General features: G+C 40.9%; 1 protein-coding gene across 1 annotated transcript in view; it reads right to left on the reverse strand.

The window, feature by feature from the left end:
• LOC126086175 (zinc finger protein 470-like) overlaps positions 1-15,706 on the reverse strand; it is a 73,327-nt gene that overhangs the window by 12,789 nt on the left and 44,832 nt on the right. The gene's annotated exons all lie outside the window — the stretch shown is intronic.

Below are 15,706 nucleotides of genomic sequence, written 5' to 3' on the forward strand. Positions count from 1 at the left end.
GTACTAGTTAGCAAATCTGTCAAAACTAAAATTCAAGTATCTTTTGAACCAACAATTTCATTTCTAGAATATTCTAATTCAGGTGCATTAATACACATACAAAAAGATATATTTATAAGGGTATTTATTTATAAAGATATTGATTATGGCATTGATTGAAGAAGCAAAAAAAGAGAAAGAAAAAACTAAAAACAACCCAATGTCCCTCAGTAGGGGATTGGATAAATAATCCACCATAATGGGATACATAAAGCCATAAAAAAGAATGAGGCAGCTCTTTAAATGCTGGTGTAGAATGACATCCTGAATATACTACTACATGAGAAAAGCAAAGTGCAGAACAGTGTGTCTAGTTTGTCAACACTTCCATAAAAGAGAAAAATGAGGATATTTATATACATGTGCATGGAAGCTGCAGTGAGGAAATCAAAGGACATATTGCATTGGAAAAATCTGCTGCAAAAGACCTCTTTAAAGTATTAAAAAGCAAAGATGTCACTTTGATGACTAAGGTGCACCTGACCCAAGCCATGGTCTTTTCAATGGCCTCGTATGTATGTGAAAGCTGGACAATGAAAGACAGAAGAATTGATGCATTCGAATTGTGGTGTTGGTACAGAATGTTGAATATACTGTGGACTGTAAATCAGAATAAACAAATCAGTCTTAGAGGAAATGCAACCAGAATATTCCTTAGAAACGAGAATGGAGAGACTTCAGATCGCTCACTTTGGACATGTCATCAGGAACATCCAATAACTAGAAAAGGAAATCATGTTTGGTAAAGCAAAGAGTCAGGAAAAACAAGGAAAATCCTCAATAGGATGGACTGACACAACGGCCAGAACAATGGACTCAAATATACCAATGATCATGAAGATAGTGTAGGATGGGGCAACATTTCATTCTGTTGTACATAAGGTCACCATGAGTTGGAGCCAACCAGAACAACTAACAACAACAACATATATATGTGCTTATATAGGCACAAACTCTTTGGAAGCATATTCAAGAAATTGGCAAGAATACACTACTGGTGGGAATATAAAATGGTGCAGCCACTTTGGAAAACAGTCTGGCCGTTCCTCAAAAGCTTAAACAAAGAGTTATCATATGACCCAGCAATTCTACCCCTAGGTATCTATTGAAGAAAAATGAAAACACACATCTACACAAAACCCTGTACACAAATGTTCACAGCAACATTATTCATAATAGCCCAAGAGTTGAAACAAAACAAAGGTACTTCAACTGATGAATGGATACACAAAACAGTGTAGATGAACCTTGAAAACATTGTGCTGAGTGAAAAAAGCTAGTCACAAAAGACCACATATTGTATGAATGCATTTATATGAAATGTCCTGAACAGACAAATTCACAGAAACAAAAAGTAGATTAGCGGTTCCTTAGGGCTGGGTATTGATGAGAAATGGGTGACTGCTAATGGGTACAGAGTTTCTTACTTAGGTGATGAAATCATTTAAAAATTAATGGTGATGATGGGTGCACAGCTCTGGGCATGGCACGTAGTTAGTGCTCAATAAGTACTTGTGAATGAGCAAATTAATCTTTTACACCTGGGGCCAGTAAACAACAGCCCACAGGCCAAGTATGCCCCACCACTCGATTTTGTAAATAAAGTTTATTGGAGCAGTTACACACATTTGCCTATTGTCTATTGCTGTTTTCCTGCTACAGCCACAGAGTTGAGTTGTTGTGACAAACAACTTATAGCCCACAAAGCCTAGAATATTTACTATCTGGTCCTTTAAAAGACCTGGTGGTGCAGTGGTTAAGAGCTCAGGCTGCTAACCAAAAGGTCAGTAGTTTGAATCCACCACACGCTCCTTGGAGACCCTATGGGGCAGTTCTGCTCTGGCCTATAGGGTTACTATGAGTCAGAATCGACTTGACAGCAACAGTTTGGTTTTTTTGGTTTGGTCCTTTAAAAAGGAAGTTGGTCGATACCCCATTCTATGCCACAGCTGAAATGAGACTCATAAGACAATCTGTATGCATTTGGGAACAATGCAAATAAAAGTTATTATCTTTGAGCATTTCAACCTAATCAATTTCCTGGGCACCAATCGAATCTCTTGTTTCTTATTAAAAAAAAAAAAATTTTTTTTTTCTTATAAGCTGTGGATTAATAATGCAGAACTCTTTGCCTTATATCAAATATTGGCACAGGCTTTCTCCCATTCCAACGCAGATTTCACAAATCATGACAAAAATAATGAACACGATTAATGTTCACTAAAGGATCCCTGGTGGCACAATGGTTAACTGTTAACCAAAGGGTTGGCGGTTTGAACCCACCCTGTGGCTCCATGGGAGGAAGACCTAACAATCTGCTTCCATACAGATTACAGTCTAGGAGACCCTATGGGGCGGTTTGACTATCACATGAGGTCACTATGAGTCGGAATTGACTCAATGACACCCAACAATGTTCACTAAGCATGTACTACATGCCAACCATTGTTCTAAGCCCTTTACAAATATCATCTCATTTAATTCTCAAAAAGCTCTACCCAGTAGCCACTATTATGACACCCCCCCCCTTAGAGATTGGGGAAAACTGTGACACAGAAAATTTACACAACTTGCCCAAGATCACACAGATGGAGTGGTGGGGTTTTTAAACCTAGTCAAGTCCAACTGTCAGCCCCAACATTAGATGACCTCATTCACATATAATACTGATCTAGTCAATATTATAAGGAGCCATGGTGGCACAGTTAAGCACTTGGCTGCTAACCAAAAGTTTGGTAATTCGAACGCACCCAGCTGCTTTGCAGGAGAAAGACCTGACAATCTGCTCCCGTAAAAATTACAGCCAAGAAAACTCTATGGGGCAGTTCTACTCTCTACATGGGGTTGCCATGAGTCAGAATCGATGGTGGTGCAGTAGTTAAGAGCTCAGCTGCTAACAAAAGGTCGGCAGCTCGAATCCACCAGCTGCTCCTTGGAAACCCTATAAGGCAGTTCTACGATGGTCTACAGTGTCGTTATGAGTTGGAATCGACTCGATGACAATGGGTTTGAACAGCAGCAACAATCACAGTCACTATTATAACGCAGGAGTATTTTTGTTTGGACTGGATGCTGATAAGAATGGTGTAACTTACACCTGTGAACAAGACAAAAAAAAAAAAAAGCCCCAAACCCACTACCGCTAAGTCAATTTTGATTCATAGCAACCCTATAGGACAGAGTATAACTGCCCCATAGGGTTTCCAGGGCTGTAATTTTTATGGAAGCAGACTGCCATATCTTTCTCCATAGAGCAGCTGGTGGGTTTGAACTGCTGACCTTTCAGCTGGCAGCCTAGCGCCTTACCAGAGCTTAACTACTGTGCCAACAGTGCTCCTTGTAAACAAGATAAGTGCATAAATGTTGCAGAGTGTCATGGCTAACGTCTTCTCTTTCAAATATATTGTGAATGACCCTGAACATATTGCCAGGGAAAATGCTTGACCATCAACCCCTTTCCTTAAAGTTCACATCTTTCATGTGTGTGAGCCCAGGCTCATGAAGGAGACTGCGTCCTGAAATCACCCAATGGGGCAACTCCCACTAACAGGAAAGGGAGGCTGTGTGTGCTACACATAAGACATAGATTCCTTGGGCTCAGTCCAGCTGGCCAAAATTTCCTATTTTGCCCTATGGGGGTTTTAAAAATCTTTACCTTGTTACCTACACGGAAAAAAAAAAATCCATATATTTCACCTATGATTCCCAGGCTATGCTGACAGCAGGGCCAGAACCCAAGTGGCCTGGCCTCCCCAGGCCCAGCAGCCCAGGCCAGTAGCTCAAGGGACATGGAAAGTGCTGAAACTCTCTGAGTTCTTTGTGTGCGCATGTCCAAGGCCACTCATTCTAGTACTTCATGTATGTTGGTTTCCAGTGTCATGACATAAACAATTTCACCACAAGGAAAACGTCACCAAAATCAAAAGAGCTGAAATCAGAGAGGCTCCACTTTTTGATCTGAATGTTGTTGTTGTTAACTGCCATGGAGTCTACCCCGACTCATGGTGACCCCACGTGCAACGGAAAGAAACTCTGCCCGGTCCAGCACCATCTCCATGATCAGTTGGGGATCTGGCCGTTGTGATCCATAGGGTTTTCATAGGCTGATTTTTGGAAGCAGATCACCAAGCCCTTCTTCTTGGCCCATCTTAGTCTGGAAGTTCTGCTGACAGTTGACACCTATTCAGCATCGTAGTAATATGAAAGCCTCTACTGACAGATGGGCAGTGGCTGCGCATGAGATGGAATGGCTGGAAGTCGAACCTAGGTCTCCCACATGGAAGGTGAGAAGTCTACCACTGAACCACCATTGCCATCATGATCTGAATATAGTTACACCAAAAACAAAACAAAAAGCAAAACAGGACGGAGGAGTCCAAGATGGCTGACTAGGTAGACGCTACCGCGGATCCCTCTTGCAAGAAAGACTCGGAAAAACAAGTGAATCGATAACATACATGACAATCTACGAACCCTGACCAACAAACACAGATTTGAAGAGTTGACCTGAGTGACAGAGACCATGAACGAACAACTCCGGGGAAGCAGCGATTGTTTTCGGAGCCTGGAGCCAGTGTCCCAGTCAGGTAACCTTGGCGCCGGGCTTTGGACTGGGCACAGGGGAGTTGAGCACAACATCCTGTGACGGCACAAACACGGGGCGCAGCCCTACCCCCCGAACTGACCTCAGGAGAGGGCCCAGCCGGTCAGCGTAGGCGGTGCAGCGACACGGCTGGCAGCAGGAGAAGTCGCCAGGAGGCAGCGACTGGTTTTGGAGCCAGGAGTGCAGCGTCCCAGCCGGGGAACCTTGGCGCAGGGCTTTGGACTGGGCACAGGGGAGCTAAGCACCACATCCTGTGACGGCAGAAACACGGGGCGCAGCTCTACCCCACTGAACTGACCTCGGGAGGGGGCCTAGCCGGTCCGCATGGGTGGCGCGGCGACGCGGCTGGTGGGAGGAGAAGTCCCCGGAAGGCAGTGACTGGTTTTGGAGCCGGGGGTGCAGTGTCCTAGGTGGGGAACCTTGGTGCCGGGCTTTGGACTGGGCGCAGGGGAGCTGAGCACCACACCCTGTGACGATGCAAACACAGGGCGCAGCCCCAGCCCCCTGAACTGACCTGGAGGGGGCCCAGCCGGTCAGTACGGGCGGCGCGGCGACGCAGCTGGCGGGAGGAGAAGTCACCGGGAGGCAGCGACTAGATTTGGAGCTGGGAGTACAGCGTCCCAGCCGGGGAACCTTGGCACGGGGCTTTGGACTGGCAGCGGAGGAACTGACCGCAGCTTCTGAGACAGCTCAAGCACGGGATGCAGACCTGACCCTCGGGGGCAATCTCTACCCAGCCAGCGCACATAGGCAACGTGCCCCTCGGGAATCTCAGATAAAACAGTCATCCCAAGCAAGATAAGTAACTTTGTCTATATTCTGGGGTGCTATTCTCTCCCGTTTTTCTGAACCCCCCCCTTCCCAGGCTGCTTCATTAACATTGGAATTTCCTGAGCCAGAGGGAGAACTGCTCCACGGTTTTTCTTTTCCTTTTTTTTTTGGTCTTTTCCTAACCAATTCTTCTGGCCTGAGAGAAGCAACCACAAAAAACCCAGGGACCAAAAATCCTTCTCTAATTTGGACTAAAAACACAGAACCAGGTCCAGCCAAGCATATGTGATCCACAGTCTCGGGCTTTCATCCCTACAGGGAATAAGGTGGCTATTATAATGCAAAGGCATTTCTGATAACGATCTGACTGCATTTCTTTTAGCGGATTTACTAGAAAGACAAGTTTCCCAGGTCTGATATATCTGCGTATTCAACAGAGCCCTCACTGACCCACAACAGGGAACTGAGGGCTGAAGCTCCCCCCAGACCACCTAGCCTCCTGCCTTAGGGGTCTAAGCAGGGTGACACCTACCAATCAGTAGAGGTACTTGCATTGGGGGCCTAAGGTACAGCTGCAGAGCCCTCCCACCAAGGTGCTATAGGAAGAGAGACACATCTACCTCACTGACACTTGGGGGAAGCCCATCAGCATCCTGCCTCCCCCCCCACCGGAGTGTGAACCCCAGCTGCTACTAGAATCTGGTGCACACAACTATCACCACTACTTCTCAAGGTGGATAGGTGACAGTGTGCATCACACACTTGATGACCCAAAATCAGATTCTACTCAAGAATAGTGAATGGACTCAGGCCTATATATCTGGTAACAGCCCAAACCAGCTGGTAATAGGTCATAAGTAAGCCAAGGGCTACAACAATCAAGACACCACAATCTAGTAGCCCATCCACGTATACTGAAAGAAAACAAAACAAGATAAGACTCAGTGAGCAAACATAGAATAAATCACTACAATATCTTAGTGATGGCTCGGAGACAGCAGTCGATATCAAACCACATAAAGAAGCAGACCATGACTACTACTACAACCCCCCAAACAAAAGAATCAAAATCTTTCCCAAATGAGATACAATCCTGGAATTATCAGATACAGAATATAAAAAACTAATTTACAGAATGCTTCAAGACATCAGGGATGACCTCAGGATTGAAATAAGGCAATCTGCAGAAAAAGCCAAGGAACACACTGATAAAACAGTTGAAGAACTTAAAAAGATTATTCAAGAACATAGTGGAAAAATTAATAAGCTGCAAGAATCCATAGAGAGACAGCATTCAGAAATCCAAAAGATTAACAATAAAATTACAGAATTAGACAACGCAATAGAAGTCAGAGGAGCAGACTCGAGCAATTAGAATGCAGAATGGGAAATCTGGAGGACCAGGGAATTAACACCAACATAGCTGAAAAAAAATCAGATAAAAGAATTTTTAAAAATGAAGAAACCCTAAGAAGCATGTGGGACTCTATCAAGAAGGATAACTTGCGTGTGATTGGAATCCCGGAACAGGAACTGAAAATACAGACAGAATAGTTGAAGATCTGCTGACAGGAAACTTCCCTGACATCATGAAAGACGAAGGGATATCTATCCAAGATGCTCATCGAACCCCATTTAAGATTGATCCAAAAAGAAAAACACCAAGACATATTATCATCGAACTTGCCAAAATCAAAGATAAAGATAAAATTTTAAAAGCAGCCAGGGAGAAAAGAAAGGTTTCCTACAAGAGAGAATCAATAAGTTCAGACTACTGAGCAGAAACCATGCAGGCAAGAAGGCAATGGGATGACATATACAGAGCACTGAAGGAGAAAAACTGCCAGCCAAGGATCATATATCCAGCAAAACTCTCTCTCAAATATGAAGGCGAAATTAAGATATTTACAGATAAACACAAGTTTAGAGAATTTGCAAAAACCAAACCAAAGCTACAAGAAATACTAAAGGAAATTGTTTGGGTAGAAAACCAATAATATCAGATACCATCACAACACAAGGTCACAGAACAGAACATCCTGATATCAACTCAAATAGGGAAATCACAAAAACAAATGAAGATTAATTAAAAAAAAAAATGCCCAAAACAGGGAATCATTGAAGTCAATATGTAAAAGATCACAATAATCAAAAAGAGGGACTAAATACAGGTGGCATAGAACTGCCATATGGAGAGGGATACAAGGCGATATAGAACAATACAAGTTAGGTTTTTACTTAGAAAAATAGGTGTAAATGTTAAGGTAACCACAAAGAGGTATAACAACTCCATAACTCAAAATAAAAACCAAGAAAAACGTAAAGACTCAGCAAACATAAAGTCAAATACTATGAAAATGAGGAACACACAAATTACAAAGAAAACGTCTCACCACAAAAAAGAAAGTGGAAAAATGAAATTGTCAACAACACACATAAAAAGGCATCAAAATGACAGCACTAAACGCATACTTATCTATAATTACACTGAATGTAAATGGACTAAATGCACCAATAAAGAGACAGAGAGTCTCAGACTGGATAAAGAAACACGATCCGTCTATATGCTGCCTACAAGCGACACACCTTAGACTTAGAGACACAAACTAAAACTCAAAGGATGGAAAAAAATATATCAAGCAAACAATAAGCAAAAAAGAAGACGAGTAGCAATATTAATTTCTGACAAAATAGACTTTAAAGTTAAATCCACCACAAAGGATAAAGAAGGACACTACATAATGATTAAAGGGACAATGGACCAGGAGGATATAACCATATTAAATATTTATGCACCCAATGACAGGGCTGCAAGATACATAAATCAAATTTTAACAGAATTGAAAAGTGAGATAGACACCTCCACAATTACAGTAGGAGACTTCAACACACCACTTTCGGAGAAGGACAGAACATCCAGTAAGAAGCTCAATAGAGACACGGAAGACCTACTTACAACAATCAACCAACTTGACCTCATTGACTTATACAGAACTCTCCACCCAACTGCTGCAAAGTATACTTTTTTTTCTAGCGCACATGGAACATTCTCTAGAATAGACCACATATTAGGTCATAAAACAAACCTTTGCAGAGTCCAAAACATCGAAATATTACAAAGCATCTTCTCAGACCACAAGGTGATAAAACTAGAGATCAATAACAGAAAAACTAGGGAAAAGAAATCAAATAATTGGAAAATGAACAATACCCTCCTGAAAAAAGACTGGGTTATAGAAGACATCAAGGAGGGAATAAGGAAATTCATAGAATGCAACGAAAATGAAAATACTTCCTATCAAAACCTCTGGGACACAGAAAAAGCAGTGCTCAGAGGCCAATTTATATCGATAAATGCACACATACAAAAAGAAGAAAGAGCCAAAATCAGAGAACTCTCCCTACAACTTGAACAAATAGAAAGTGAGCAACAAAAGAATCCATCAGGCACCAGAAGAAATCAAATAATAAAAATTAGAGCTGAACTAAATGAATTAGAGAACAGAAGAACAATTGAAAGAATTAACAAAGCCAAAAGCTGGTTCTTCGAAAAAATTAACAAAATTGATAAACCATTGGCCAGACTGACTAAGGAAATACAGGAAAGGAAACAAATAACCCGAATAAGAAACGAGATGAGCCACATCACAACAGACCTAACTGAAATTAAAAGAATCATATCAGATTATTACGAAAAATTGTACTCTAACAAATTTGCAAACCTAGAAGAAATGGATGAATTCCTAGAAAAACACTACCTACCTAATCTAACACAATCAGAAGTAGAACAACTAAATAGACCCATAACAAAAAAAGAGATTGAAACGGTAATCAAAAAACTCCCAACAAAAAAAAGCCCTGGCCCGGATGGCTTTACTGCAGAGTTCTACCAAACTTTCAGAGAAGAGTTAACACCACTACTACTAAAGGTATTTCAAAGCATAGAAAATGACGGAATACTACCTAACTCATTCTATGAAGCCACCATTTCCCTGATATCAAAACCAGGAAAAGACATCACAAAAAAAGAAAATTATAGACCTATATCCCTCATGAACATAGATGCAAAAATCCTCAACAAAATTCTAGCCAATAGAATTCAACAACATATCAAAAAATTAATCCACCACGACCAAGTGGGATTTATACCAGGTATGCAAGGCTGGTTTAATATTAGAAAAACCATTAATGTAATCCACCATATACATAAAACAAAAGACAAAAACCACATGATCTTATCAATTGATGCAGAAAAGGCATTTGACAAAGTCCAACACCCATTTATGATAAAAACTCTTACCAAAATAGGAATTGAAGGAAAATTCCTCAACATAATAAAGGGCATCTATGCAAAGCCAACAGCCAATATCACTCTAAATGGAGAGAACCTGAAAGCATTTCCCTTGAGAACGGGAACCAGACAAGGATGCCCCTTATCACCGTTCTTATTCAACATTGTGCTAGAGGTCCTAGCCAGAGCAATTAGGTTAGACAAAGAAATAAAGGGCATCCGGATTGGCAAGGAGGAAGTAAAACTATCTCTATTTGCAGATGACATGATCTTATACACAGAAAACCCTAAGGAATCCTCCAGAAAACTACTGAAACTAATAGAAGAGTTTGGCAGAGTCTCAGGTTATAAGATAAACATACAAAAATCGCTTGGATTCCTCTACATCAACAAAAAGAACATCGAAGAGGAAATCACCAAATCAATACCATTCACAGTAGCCCCCAAGAAGATAAAATACTTAGGAATGAATCTTACCAAAGATGTAAAAGACCTATACAAAGAAAAATACAAAGTACTACTACAAGAAACTACAAAGGACCTACTTAAGTGGAAAAACATACCTTGCTCACGGATAGGAAGACTTAACATAGTAAAAATGTCTATTCTACCAAAAGCCATCTATACATACACTGCACTTCCGATCCAAATTCCAATGACATTTTTTAATGTGATGGAGAAACAAATCACCAACTTCATATGGAAGGAAAAGAAGCCTCGGATAAGTAAAGCATTACTGAAAAAGAAGAAGAAAGTGGGAGGCCTCAGTCTACCTGATTTCAGAACCTATTATACAGCCACAGTAGTCAAAACAGCCTGGTACTGGTACAACAGGCACATAGACCAATGGAACAGAATTGAGAACCCAGATATAAATCCATCCACATATGAGCAGCTGATAGTTGACAAAGGCCCAGTGTCAGTTAATTGGGGAAAAGATAGTCTTTTTAACAAATGGTACTGGCATAACTGGATATCCAATTGCAAAAAAATGAAACAGGACCCATACCTCACACCATGCACAAAAACTAACTCCAAGTGGATCAAAGACCTAAACATAAAGACTAAAATGATAAAGATCATGGAAGAAAAAATAGGGACGACCTTAGGAGCCCTAATACATGGCATAAACAGAACGCATTACCAAAAACGACAAAGAGAAACCAGATAACTGGGAGCTCCTAAAAATCAAACACCTATGCTCATCTAAAGACTTCACCAAAAGAGTAGAAAGACCACCTACAGACTGGGAAAGAATTTTCAGCTATGACATCTCCAACCAGCGCCTGATCTCTAAAATCTATATGATTCTGTCAAAACTCAACCACAAAAAGACAAACAACCCAATCAAGAAGTGGGCGAAGGATATGAACACGCACTTCACTAAAGAGGATATTCAGGCAGCTAACAGATACATGAGAAAATGCTCTCGATCATTAGCCATTAGAGAAATGCAAATTAAAACTACGATGAGATTCCATCTCACTCCAACAAGGCTGGCATTAATCCAAAAAACACAAAATGATAAATGTTGGAGAGGCTGCGGAGAGATTGGAACTCTTATACACTGCTGGTGGGAATATAAAATGGTACAACCACTTTGGAAATCTATCTGGCGTTATCTTAAACAGTTAGAAATAGAACTACCATACAACCCAGAAATCCCACTCCTCGGAATATACCCTCGAGAAACAAGAGCCTTCACACAAACAGATATATGCACACCCATGTTTATTGCAGCTCTGTTTACAATAGCAAAAAGCTGGAAGCAACCAAGGTGTCCATCAACGGATGAATGGGTAAATAAATTGTGGTATATTCACACAATGGAATACTGCGCATCGATAAGGAACAGTGATGAATCTGTGAAACATTTCATAACATGGAGGAACCTGGAAGGCATTATGCTGAGCGAAATTAGAGGCAAAAGGACAAATATTGTATAAGACCACTATTACAAGATCTTGAGAAACAGTATAAACTGAGAAGAACACATACTTTTGTGGTTACGAGGCAGGGAGGGAGGGAGGGTGGGAAAGGGTTTTTTACTGATTAGTTAGTAGATAAGAACTGCTTTAGGTGAAGGGAAGGACAATACTCAATACATGGAAGGTCAGCTCAACTGGACTGGACCAAAAGCAAAGAAGTTTCTGGGATAAACTGAATGCTTCAAAGGTCAGTGGAGCAAGGGCGGGGGTTTGGGGACCATGGTTTAAGGGGACTTCTAAGTCAATTGGCAAAATAATTCTATCATGAAAACATTCTGCATCCCACTTTGAAATGTGGCGTCTGGGGTCTTAAATGCTAACAAGCGGCCATCTAAGATGCATCAATTGGTCTCAACCCACCTGGATCAAAGGAGAATGAAGAACACCAAGGTCACATGATAACTAAGAGCCCAAGAGACAGAAAGGGCCACATGAACCAGAGACCTACATCATCCTGAGACCAGAAGAACTAGTTGGTGCCCAGCCACAACCGATGACTGCCCTGACAGGGAGCACAACAGAGAATTCCTGAGGGAGCAGGAGATCAGTGGGATGCAGACCCCAAATTCTCATAAAAAGACCATACTTAATGGTCTGACTGAGACTAGAGGAATCCCAGCGGTCATGGTCCCCAAACCTTGTGTTGGCACAGGACAGGAACCATTCCCGAAGACAACTCATCAGACATGGAAGGGACTGGACAGTGGGTAGGAGAGAGACGCTGATGAAGCGTGAGCTATTTGTATCAGGTGGACACTTGAGACTGTGTTGGCATCTCCTGTCTAGAAGGGGGATGGGAGGATAGAGAGAGTTGGAACCTGGAAAAATTGTCACAAAAGGAGAGACTGGAAGGGCTGTCACATTAGGGGGAGAGCAAGTGGGAGTACGGAGTAAGGTGTATATAAACTTATATGTGACGGTTTGACTTGATTTGTAAACGTTCACTTGAAGCCCAAAAAAAAAAAAAAAAGCAAAACAACCAAAAACATCCTGAAATAAAAACAATTGACAAAACCTTCTAAATAATACAGGTAAAAATCGAGACAACGATCACAGACAAGTTAAAAATGAAGATATATGGTGCAGCTGCTTTGGAAAAGTTTGGCAGTTCCTCAAGTGGTTAAACATAAAACTACCACAAAAAACCAAAAACCAAACCCATTGCCCTCAAGTCGATTATGACTCACAGCGACCCTACAGGACAGAGTAGAACTGCCCCATAGGGTTTCCAAGGCTGTAATCTTTATGGAAGGAGCCCTGGTGGCACAGTGGTTAAGTGCTCAGCTGCTAACCGAAAGGTCAGCAATTCAGACCCACCAGCTGCTCCATGGGAGAAAGATGTGGCAGCCTACTTCCATAAACATTGAAACCAAAACCAAACCCACTGTCATCGAGTCATTTCCTACTCATATCAACAGAGCAGAACTACTCCCTAGGGTTTCCAAGGCTGTAATTTGTGTATGACTCCATGTATATGAAATGTCCAGAACAGACAAATCTACAGAGACAAAAAGTAAGTTAGTGGTTGCCAGGGGCTGGGGGCAGGAGGGAATGGGGAGGGACTGCTTTATGGGCCTAGGGCTCCATTCCCAGGTAACAACGAACATGTTCTGAAATTGACTGTGGTGATGGCTGCACAATTTATGAATATATTAGGAAACAGTGAATTGTATACTTTATGGTGTGAGAAATGTATCTCAATAAAGCTGGAAAGAGAAAAGAAGTCCCCGTGCATGCCACAACATGGATGTGGATGAGCCTTGAAAACATCATGCTGAGCGAATAAGTTAGCTGCAAAGGGCCAAATGTTGTATGATCTCGTTTACATGGAATAAGTTAATGTATAGGAGACAAAGATTAGTGGTTACCAGGGGTGGGAGGGAGGGGGAAAGGGGGAGTTTTTGCTTAGAGGGCATTGAGTTTATGTTGATGGTGGTGGAATGATTTGGAAAAGGATATCAAGAACAGGTGCACAACTTGAAGAATGTAATCAATGTTACTGAATTGTACACACAGAAATTATGGAGATGGCGTATGATTTGTTATGTACATTTTTACCACAATAAAAAAAAAGATGATAAATGGATAAAAAGGAAGAAAATACAGGTGATATCTGACCTCTGGATGGAGAAACCACTTCACAGCATAAAGGCAATGGAAGACACCGCAGAGAGAGAGACCAGCAGATTTGATTTAAAAATATTAAAGGTTCTTGTACTTAAAAATATATATATAAATAAATAAATTCAGAAACAAAAAGCAAACTGGGGAAAAATATTTGCCACGAATCTTTCCATATACACACATACACACTTCTCTAAAATCTTTAAGCATACTCAGATTCCTGTAAACTGGTAAAGCATAAGATAATCTGCCCACTTACAGAAATGGTTAACAGACATTTTCTAAAAACTGGGACTCACTAATAACATGAACAGTGCTACTCAGAAGGAGACCATGAGACGCCCTTTGTCACCTGTCCCACATGCAAGATTTGAAAAGGCAGAATAAATACCGAACTCTGGTCAGCATAAGCTAGCAGAAGCCCTCTCATGCACGTTGGTAGGAATATGTACTGCCGTAACCACTTTGGAAACTAATATGAAGACTTATGAAATTGGAAAGTTATATGAAGGTATATGAAAATATCAAAAATGTTTTGTTTCTCAAAAACATCCAAGCCAGTGTTCCTTGTTAAGCAATCACTCCTGAAGAAATCAATAATAATATACAAGGAAAGATTTATGTCAACTTGTCCTTGTGACATTATTTATAGCAACAAATAACCGGAAACAGTCTAAGCATCCAACAGTAAGGGAACCATCAAGTAAACCAGGGTACAGCCACTAGATAACATTTTGAGCAGCCACCAAAATGGATGTTATGAAGGAGTTTTCAGTGGTGTACAGCAATGTTTGGTGTCTTAGTTGTCTAGTGCTGCTATAACAGAAATACAACAAGTGGGTGGCTTTAACAAACATATTTTCTCAGTTTAGGAGGCCCAGAAGTGCGAATTTAGGGTGCTGGCTCTCGGGGAAGGTTTTCTGTCTGCACTGGCTCTGGGGGAAGGTCTTTGTGTCTTCAGCTTCTATTCCTTGGCTCCTTGCTGATCTTCATATGGCATGGCCTCTAACATCCCCCATCTCTGCTTTCTCGCTTGCTTATTTAATCTCTTTTATATCTCAAAAGAGGTTGACTTAAGACATACCCTACACTAATACTGCCTCATTAACATAACAAAGAAAACCCATTCCCAAAGGGGATTATAACCACAGGTATAGGTCGGATTTACAACACATCATTTTGGGGGACACAATTCAATCCATAACACTTAGCATGAAAAGCTTTGAAGAAAAAGCAGATATTCAAAATTGCTAAGCTGGTGTGATTCTTATTTTTTAGAATATTCATCAAAGGAGGCAAAGACACTCAAATATTCAAGAGTGGTTGTCTTCTCAGGAAAGACCAGGGGTGAATTTTATTCTTGTAGAAATATCTTTCTAGATTTTTCAAGTTTTTTGTAATGATCATGCATTTCCTTACCTATCAGGAATTTCCTTTTACTTTTATATTATTTTCCGCGCTGAAAAATGATTTTAAGAAATCAAACTCACCAATCTTGGATGAACATTTACATACACTGATTATGCAGCCAAAACAAGTGACGTTTGTCAAGTTTTCAAGGGCAGGAGAAAGTCCCTACTGTGTAATATTAATGATAAAACTCAAGATTCAAATGGCAGAGGCAAACTCGGTCAATTTTTTTAAATTCTATATAAATATATATATAAAGTATATGTAAATGCATATAAAAGTAAATGGAAACACAAACTCTGTATATGGTTATCTTTGAGTAGAGACTATAAACCAAAAAAAAAAAGAAAGAAACCAGTTGCTGTTTAGTCAATTCCCTGAGTGATACAGTTAATGTTCTCGGCTACAATTGAAAGGTTGAAGGTTTGAGTCCACCCAGAGGCACCTTGGAAGAGAGGCCTGGTGATCTATTTCTGAAAA

This window comes from Elephas maximus, chromosome 11, assembly GCF_024166365.1.
Source record: "Elephas maximus indicus isolate mEleMax1 chromosome 11, mEleMax1 primary haplotype, whole genome shotgun sequence".
Lineage (NCBI taxonomy): Eukaryota > Metazoa > Chordata > Mammalia > Proboscidea > Elephantidae > Elephas > Elephas maximus.